Below are 8,308 nucleotides of genomic sequence, written 5' to 3'. Positions count from 1 at the left end.
GTGGCGTGATCTCGGCTCACTGCAACCTTCGCCTTCCAGGTTCAAGCAATTCTCCTGCCTCGGTCTCCTGAGCACCTGGGACTACAGGCACATGCCACCAATTAGTTCCCAGCTAATTTTTTGTATTTTTAGTAGAGACAGGGTTTCACTGTGTTCACCAGGATGGTCTCAACTTCCTGACCTCGTGATCCGCCCACCTCGTCAGTAATTTTTTATAGTGTGAAAGAATCCTAAGACCAAATAGTTTGAGAACTGCTAAATGGTGATATTCTGTAGTTTTAGGATTGTGGGTCCAGCTACCATGGGAAGACTGGCTGTGGTCAAAGACGGGAGGGGAGCCTTCTGCTACCGGTTGGCAAGAGCTACTGAAGCCTGGAACTAAGGCAGCGGCAATGGCATGGCCAGGGGGTGTAATATGAGTTCATCATTACAATTGGGGTCACTCTGTCATATTTTGGTTTGGTCGCAATGCTGAACCTTCTGCAGCCCTGGCCCTGAAACAAACATGGTCTCCTCTGGAGGGAGTGGTCATATCCAACACCAGCCGTTTGAGAACCAGATGGATGCCCTGACAAGCAGCAGAAATGAAGCAGGGAAGCAGGGAGAGGGCCTTGCTCCAGCTGTTCTGGGTGAAGACCTGTTCTGGGCACACACTCAACTTGGCAAGTGCCAAGACAGTACCCACCACAGGGATGCCAGGGGGAGCTCGGGTGAGGCAGGCCCTTCAGGCTTCGAAGGGAAAGCGGGGGGATGACAGGGATCCTGCGTCACAGTACGCCCTGTGCTAAGCTCCCTTCTCTTATCACTGAGTCTCCAGTGAGACAAATCCAGTCGGGTTTTCCAGCCTCATCTCAGCTGTGCTAGAGGAAACTAAAGGAAGAAGCATGCATGTGTGCAGGGGAAATCACAGGCCCCTACCCAAGTTATTATAAGTTATTTACGAGATGGGAGCAATGGTTAGGGAGAAATTCTCAAGAAAAAGGGAAATCGGGTGAATCAGAGAAACAGCTTCTCCATCCAGCGACAACTAGACCTTGTTTACGAAAGGCAGAATTTTCCTTAGGAGGTGAGAGAATTGAGAGATATTTTGGAAGAAATAAATAGAATGAATTGAATACAGCAGGTGAGGGACTCCAAAACTTATAGGACATCTACTTGGAGCTTGAGGTGCCTCTTAGACATTCCAGGTGGAGCTGCCCGAAGGACAGAAAGGTGCATATGTCTGAAGCTCGGGAGGTCTGGATGGAGGCACTGGCTTGAGGTTCATTAACCTACAGAGGTCAGCAGTTCTTAGGCCTCAGAGCAATTCAGAGTCACCTACGGAGGATGACTGAAAGGAAGACGGCTGTCTCAGAATCTCCAGGAGTGATCCTGGTGCACACCACCACGGGTTCTCTGAAGGCAGAGGAGACGCTGAGAGCTTCCGGAAAAAAGGGAGAAAGAATGAGTTCCAAATGCAGCCACAAAGCCAAAAGCGTCTTGCCCCTGAGCACCAGAAGGCTGTCAGGAAAGAATGTGCTTAATTAAATTCTAATGGGCTGGCAGACTCCAGCACATGGAATACATCAACTGCTCGTCTTCAGACAGCGCAAGAGTCCTCTGCTAATATCTGAAGCCTGAAATGTAGCCACTTAAGCTCCCCATATATCAGGCATCGTTAGGGATCCCAGAAGCTGCACACGGGCCTGATCATAAACAGTCAGGGGGAGAACCAGAGGGCCATGGGGAGCAACCCTCAGCCTTCCCTGGATACAGCTGTGTAAAGTAGGCTCTTTCCTCTAGAAACTAATCCTTTTCCCTGCAGCTGGACTGAACAGAAGGAACGTTTCTGAAACACAGCCAGGGGACAGACTGTTCTCTTGGAAACTCCAAGTTGTCTTTTCTAGCAAAGGAGTGAAAGGGGTGAGTAAAACATTTTTCATTTATTAAAAAGCTTCTATTGACCACACACAATAAGCTAGATATCCAGACCAGGGTTTCTAACCTTTCTTTTTCTGTTGGTTTGTTTTGCTTTGTTTTGTTTTGCCTGGAGAAAGGCAAAGGCCTTTATTTCTTCTTGCCTCCCCGTGGGAAGCCTCCACCCTGGAGTCCGCTGGCCCACCACCCCTCGGTGCTCAGTTTTTGCCAACATCTGCCAGCAAGTCCTTGTGGTACCCCTGGGGCAACCTGTAGTAGATTCGGGTCCTGTCCACAGCCCTGGCTCCCAGCAGCACTGTCCTCTCAGAGGCATAGTTGCCCCTAGCTGGGCTGTGCTCCACTGTGACAGTGGCCCAGGGGGAGGATGCCAGCAGCCTGGCTACAGCTCCAGCCATGCCGTGGCCCGGTGGCCTGGCCTGCATCTGGAAGGGCACAGGTTGCCAGAGCCCCTGGCACAGCTCTAGCATATCTGTGAACAGCTGTTCCTTGTAGTCACTGCCCAGCGCCTCCTCAGGCCAGCCTGGTGCCACAGTCACACGGGGGAAGACCTCAGCCACAGCTGTAAGCAGTTCTCTGCCAGCCATGTGACCAGGGACTGAAAAACTCCTGTGGGAGATTCTGGCCCCCATCCACACAGGCTGATGCAAGAGGCCCAGGCTGGAGAGGCACGCCAGCAAGGCCAGGGACGGCCGGAGGGCTGCAGGCTCCACTATTTGCAAATGGACGCCCCAGTGTCCGGGATATGTGGCCAGCTGCTGCAGGCAGGACTCCAACCTGAGGATGCTGCCACTTGGAGCACAAACAGTGGGCACAGGGTTCTCAGCCACAGTTCCCTCGAGGCCAGTGTTCCGCAGGATCGTGCCTTCTGTGTCTGGGAGGGTGACTGTTGCTGTACCCCTGGGGCAGCATCAAGACCATCACCCCCGAACAGCTGGAGAAGAGGGATCAGGCTGCCTCCCGTGTTACGTCTGTTTCCGTGTGGCATTCACTGTGGGGCCCCAAATCGCCCAGGTGAGGGGGCTGCCATTCATGGAATACTTTCTGTAGACCACGGCTGTACAGCCATCCTCTCTAAGCTTCATGACACCCTGCCAAGTAGAGGCCAGCTGCTTGAACTGCAACAGGAAAGGCTCAAAGATGTCATAGTAGACTTGATGGATGGCAGTGTTATCCTAGAGGTAGAGCAGATCCTCTGCCGACATGGGGTCCGAGGCAGCCTGCCACAGCATCAGGCTGTACCTCTCAGATTGGCTCAGCAGCCAGCTGGAGTGGGGCCAGGTGGCCCGCACCGTGGAAGACAGCACAGGGAAGGTGACTCTCTGGGGTGCCACTCCTACCAGCTCGAGCATCTTCTCCACCATCGCTCGGGTGTACGTCCTGTTTGGGAACACGGGCACGTAGATGGCGGTCCAGCCTGGAGACAGGGTGGCCTTGGGATACTTCTCCTGGACCAGGTCCAGGAACTCTGTGGCACTGACCTCAGTGAAGATGGGCATGTCAGAGCCCTGTAAGATGTCAGTGTTGATCCGCATGGGCCGCCAGACTTTGCCCCCTTCTGTCAGCTGCTGCAGGAGGTCCAGGGAGGGGCCCACTGCCTTGATGTTCTTGAAGTCCAGTTTGATGCCCTTCTGGGAAGAGCCCGGCACACCATCCAGCCACTACTCCAGTGTGTTGTCGCCATGGACAGCCAGGGGGTGTGCCATGATGGGAACTGCTGTCTCATCGGCTGTGCCGAGCCCTTCGACATTGACGCCAGCCTCCAGGACGGTGGTGTTGCTGTTCAGGGCAGGTGTCCTGGCTTCCTTGCTGTTGGCTGCGTGGTACCAGGTGACCTCCAGAGCATCTCGGCGGCTGATCTGGCCTAGGCCCAGCCGGTAATCCAGCACGTTGGCCTCGGGGCTGCAGGCCTCCAGCTCACAGCCTGGCCGCCGCAGCGTGATGGCAAGGACGATCGCGGCCATGACCACCACAGAAACACAGGTAATGCCAGCAAACCCCCACTTGACCCCATTCTTCGACAACTGCTCCCTGCAGGCCATGAGGACGCCTGGCCATGTCTCCCAGGGAGACATCTCAGTAGCATCTGGGAGAATGAGGAGATGCCTGTTTGGTGTGGATTATATGGGCGCCTTAACTGGGCTTCTAGACCAGAGATGAGACGGTGTCGGTACGAGGACATATTCTGGAGCCTGTGTAGTTCTATCTGGCTGTGGGTGAGTCAGGCTAACCTTTTAGCCAAGGGATCTGCAAGTGTGGTCCAGAGACCACATGCATCAGCATCACCCAGAGAACATGTTTAAACACTGATGCTGAGGCCCTGCCCCAGACTACTGAACCAGAATCTCAGAGGACAGCCCATAACCTGCGTTTTTAAAGAAGTTCCCCATGATGCAGGGATCCCGGTGCCTCTCACCCTCAAGAGCTCTGGCCGTTACCCTGCACTGCCAGGCATCCAGGGGAGGTTTCCTGCCTGCGACACTCACTCCTCATGTACACTTCAGCCAAACGGACCCTGTGAGACACCCCAATGTAGGGAAGGCCTGTGCCTTCTTCGCTTCTTGCTAGGGCTGTCTTCCCACGCTCACCACAGGGCCACATCTTATCCTTCAGGGCACTGATGACATAGCCACTGCCCATACATTGGAGGTGCTCTGACGAGGGGCTCAGGCAATGCAGACCTTATCCAGAGATACTGGAGGCGATACCGCACAACGGTGCTACCTGGGCAGGGTGAGATGCTGAGGTACCACTCAAGCGTGTGTTCAAAGCCGCATGCTCCCTCCCCTTTCCTGATACCTGGACCCTCAACCTTGTGAGCCCAAGTGGCCTGTCTTTTCTCTCCTGCCAGCCTCTGTGTGAATTCCTGAGACAGCTTGGACCTTCTGTCTGAGCCTTCTGAACCCAGAGCCACCAGGCCTGCATTCCTTTCTTGGGGAGCTCTGAGCTTCCAAAAAGGGGTAGAATGAGTGAGAAGGGGGAGTGAAGGCAGCCTGAAATACCAAGGACCTTTGATAGGCTCTCTGACCCGATGGAGCCAAGATGGCACCATTTCTCTCCAGTCTGGGCAGTAAGAGTGAAACTCCATCTCAAAAAAAAAAGCCACAGGCCCAAGTCCAGGCACCAGGTAGCCTCTCTGTGGATGCTGCCTATGTCTAGCCCTTTCTGTGCTTTAGCCAGAGGAAGGGGGTCAGGACCCCCAGGCACCCCCTCTGCTATCTGTCCCACTCACATACAGGTCTCAGGCTGCCCAAGAATTCGCCCTGCCCCATCGGTGGTTAGTCTTGACATTGTCCTTTAAGGGGCAGGTATGTTGATGGCAGCAGCCCCGTCACCACAGCCAGAAGCCTGGTCCCTTGCTGGCCCCCTCCACTCCCAGGTAGAAACGGTCTCTTCACTTCCCTCGCCTCGGCCTCCTCATTTGTCAGTGATGTATAAAGTTCAAGTCCATACCTAACTCTGGGGACTGTTGTGAGAATTAATCTGATAATTGATGTTGAAAAAACTGGCGTAGAACACTGTAAAACAGGCTAGAATTTTAAATGTTTCCTTCTTTCATTTTTGATGCTTGAAGTTGTTTCAAAGCCTTGCTTTGCTGCTTTTAAAAGTCACATGCAGTCACGTGCCACAGAGTAACATCTCGGTCATCGACAGACCTCATACACAACAGTGGTCCTACAAAATTACAGTAGACTCAAAAAATTCCTATCGTGTAGTATTTTTATACAACACCTTTTATCATTATTTTAGAGTGTACTTCTTGTACTTTTTTTTAAGTTAACTGTGAAACAGCCTCAGGTAGGTCCTTCAGCAGGTATTCCAGAGGAAGACACTGTTATCATAGGAGACACGAGCTCCATTCATGTTACTGCCCATGAAGAGCTTCTGGTAGGATGAGGCGTGGAGGTAGAAGGCAGTCATAGTCATGATTCTGACCCAGTGCAGGCCTAGGCTAATATGTGTGTCTGTGTCTTTGTAACAAAAGATTTATAAAATAAAAATAAATAAATAGAAAAAGTTTATAGAGTAAGGATATAAAGGGAATATGGGCCAGGAGCGATGGCTCATGCCTGTAGTCCCAGAACTTTGGGAGGCTGAAGTGGGTGGATCATGAGGTCAGGAGTTCAAGACCAGCCTGGACAACATGGTGAAACCCCGTCTCTACTAAAAAAAAAAAATACAAAAAAAAAATTTGCTGGGCGTGGTGGTACGTACCTGTAGTCTCAGCTACTCGGGAGGCTGAGGCAGGAGAATCACTTGAACCCAGGCCGGGGAGGTTGCAGTGAGCCAAGACTGTGCCACTGTACTCCAGCCTGGGTGACAGAGCGAGACTCTGTCTAAAAAAGAAAGAAAGAAAGAAAATATTTGTATACAGTTGTGCAATACACTTGCGTTTTAAGCTCAGTCAAAAAGTTTAAAAAATTAAAAATGTATGAAGTAAAAAAGTTACAGTAAGCTAAGGTTAATTTATTTTGAAGAGGTAAAATTTTTGAGTAAATGTAGTATGTCCAAAGTGTCTTGTGTTTATAAAGTCTACAGTCATGTACAGCAACTCCTAGCCCTTCTCATCCACTCCGCACTCACTCACTGACTTGCCCAGAGCAACTTCCAATCCCGCAGGCTCCATTCATGGTAAATGCCCTGTACAGGTATGTAGGTTCAGGGCACTGACTATGTACACATTTTAAAATCTATACCTTGCCAAGGCATACATTTTATTTTCTTTTATACTGTATTTTTACTGTACCTTTTCTATGTTTAGAGACACAAATGCTTCCCATTATGCTACAGTTGCCTACAGTATTCAGTACAGTCACATGCTGTACAGGTTTGTACACTAGGAGCCATAAGCCATACCGTAGCGCCTAGGTGTGTAATAGGCTACACCATCTAAGTTCGCGTATACTCTACGATGTTCACACAACAATAAAATTGCCTAACCATGCATTTCTCAGAACAAATTCCCATTGTTAAGTGAGGCATGATGGTATATACACTGCAAAACATTTTGAAACAGTAAAAGAATAAAGAAACTATTATTTATAAACCCATCACCTAAGCAACCCTGGATATTGTTTTTTTGTTGTTGTTGTTGTTGTTTTTTAATTTGAGACAGAGTCTTGCTCTTATAGACCAGGCTGGAGTGCAATGGTGCAATCTCAGCTCCACCTCCCGGTTCAAGCAATTCTCCTGCCTCAACCTCCCGAGTAGCTGGGATCACAGGCATCTGCCCCCATGTCTGGCTAATTTTTGTATTTTTAGTAGAGACGGGGTTTCACCATGTTGGCCAGGCTGGTCTCGAACTCCTGACCTCAGGTGATCCACTCGCCTCAGCCTACCTATGTGCTGGGATTACAGGCGTGAGCCACCACGCCCGGCCTCCTTCCTTCTTCTTCTTTTTTTTCCCCCGGCTGGGATCACACTCTATTTGTGAGTTTCAATACTGTTTTGGAGATTTACTTTTCTTATGTGCACAATGAACACTGTGAGCATAAAGCTTTTTGAGTCACTTTTACAGGAGAATTTCCCAGAAGACAAATCACTGGGTTAAAGGCTATGACAAAGCTCCTGATGCGTGTATCATAACGATTGTTAGCCCTTCCCCCCGAGTTGGAAACTAAAGCTCAAAGATTGAAATACACAGCAAAGCTGGACAGACACCCAGGGCAAGGTATTCCATGTTCTGTGGTCTACGCTCAACAGCACAGCATGAAAAAGAAGGCGGCCCCCTCCTGCAGAGCCGGGATTGTTGTGCACTGAGGAGGACAAGCAGCCCTGTGGGGGATGAAACCTGGAACAAAGGCTGGGGCACTGAAAGGACAGCCTGGGGTTCCGGACAGCTGAGTTTGACTGGGGATTCTTCTGCAACTCTGTGACCCTGAGCAAGGCCCTTTGGCCTCAGTCTCAGCCCTGCAAAGTGAGGGGCATGGACTGAGTCTAACACACCACCCCTCTGCCCAGATGCATCACTCCCAAACCAAAACCAGAAACACTTTGATTTTAGTTTTGCACAGACCGACTAAAGATAATCCATTTGCTCCAGCTCGAGATAGTAACCGGTTGCTCTCTTGGCCATAAAACTGACCCGGCTAGATCTCCCAGCCAGCAGGCTGGGGTTCATGAGACAGCCAGCTCCAGAAAACGGGCCCCAAGCTGGAATCTGCCAGCGAGTGGCAGGAGAATGCAGTCCTTTCAAGATCGGGTCAGATGGTCTCAGCACCAGGCTCCGCTGTCGGCCCTGTAAAGAGATTTCCCTGTCCACCCAGCCCTGGGGACAGACGGACAGATGGAGGGCGTCGGTACCAGCCGACCAGGGTGCTGGCCTGCTGCCTGCTTGCTGTGTGCACAGGGGTGCTGACGGACAGCTGCCCGGCGCTGCCTGCGCAGGGTCCTG

The 8,308-nt window shown here is 51.3% G+C and overlaps 1 pseudogene; it reads right to left on the bottom strand.

Annotated features, from left to right (window-relative positions):
• Positions 1-2,114: 2,114 nt before the first annotated feature.
• LOC111544231 lies at positions 2,115-3,956 on the bottom strand (annotated as a pseudogene).
• Between the last annotated feature and the right edge of the window lie 4,352 nt (positions 3,957-8,308).

The sequence above is a fragment of the Piliocolobus tephrosceles genome, chromosome 2 (assembly GCF_002776525.5).
Source record: "Piliocolobus tephrosceles isolate RC106 chromosome 2, ASM277652v3, whole genome shotgun sequence".
Classification (NCBI taxonomy): domain Eukaryota; kingdom Metazoa; phylum Chordata; class Mammalia; order Primates; family Cercopithecidae; genus Piliocolobus; species Piliocolobus tephrosceles.
This window is presented reverse-complemented; position numbering and strand designations above follow the sequence as displayed.